The sequence below is a fragment of the Talpa occidentalis genome, unplaced genomic scaffold (genome assembly GCF_014898055.3).
Source record: "Talpa occidentalis isolate TD23 unplaced genomic scaffold, MPIMG_talOcc4v2.1 talOcc4.12, whole genome shotgun sequence".
Classification (NCBI taxonomy): Eukaryota; Metazoa; Chordata; class Mammalia; order Eulipotyphla; family Talpidae; genus Talpa; species Talpa occidentalis.
Genome location: NW_023601212.1, coordinates 90,864,769 through 90,865,962, shown reverse-complemented (window position 1 = coordinate 90,865,962; position 1,194 = coordinate 90,864,769).

The following is a 1,194-nucleotide window of genomic DNA, read 5'->3' as shown; positions in this document are numbered from 1 at the left end:
CGGGGGCCGCGGGCCCGCCCTCGCGCTGGCCGCCAGGGGGCGCCGCGGCGACGCCCCGGAGCCCGGCCGGCCCCGCGCTGCCCCGGCCCGGCCTCGGCAGGTGCAGGGAAGAGCCGCGCCCGGAGACCGGCCGGGACGGAGCCAACTTCTGCGCGGGCCTCCACACGGCGTGGCTCGCGTCGTCCACTCGTGGCAAACCATGGAGCGCGGCCCGGGGTGCAGGAGGCACAGAGGAGGGCGTCTCGGAGCTGCACCCCGGCTGCTCGGGAGCTGGGAGAGCAGGGGCCCCTGCTGCGCGGGAATAGTGGTCTTTTTAAATATTGCCACAGCCACAGCTTCCACGGCCTCGGAGCCTCGCTATGCTCGCGGATGTTTGAAATGAGAAAAGGCCAAGGGTGGCCTGAAGGAAAAATGAATCACAATCAGGAGAGACATTCACTCTTCCTATTTTTTTTTTCTGCCGAAGTAATCCTCCCTCCCCCACACACTCGCTCACCCCAGACGTCAGGGGGAGCTGATCTAGGCTTGTGCTGATCCTGGGGACACACGACAAGACAGGCAAGGGCTCCATCCACTTGGAACGGACACTGAGAAGACAGATGAGAGGGACAATTTGAGGACAAAATGGTTGTCAAAAACAAATTCTAGAAGAAGAAAAAAACAACGCAGCGAGGTCGGCGCGGGTGTCGTGTCGGCTCCGATGACACTGAGAGCGGGGGGTGGGAGGCAGGGAGGCATTCGTGTTCCCAGCCAAGGGTCAGCCACCCCGCCGGGTGCCAGGCCCGGGCGCAGATTTCCGTGGGAGACCTGGCAGGTCCCTGCCATGGTGGGGGCTGTTTCTGGGGCTTGGCCCAAACAGTCCAGCAGAGCTGGACTTGGATGAATCTGGGGTAGCAGAGGCTGCTGCAAGGGAATTGAACAGTCCTGATCCCGCTACTTCCAATGGCCTAAGAGCCCCCGGGGACCACTGAGTCTTCAGCACCAGACTCCTCAGGCCTCCTCCTCCAAACATCCCAGCAAGACATCTGCCCAGATGCCAAATTAATTCTCTCATAAATGCTTTTCCTCCATTTTCCTAGCCAGCATAGAGCCGGTGAGTCTCTGTGGGCCACATATTAGTGCCTGGCACGCAGAGTCCAGCAACCTCCCCTCTCCAGGCAGAAAACTGTCATTCGTGGGGATCCCCGGTCACCC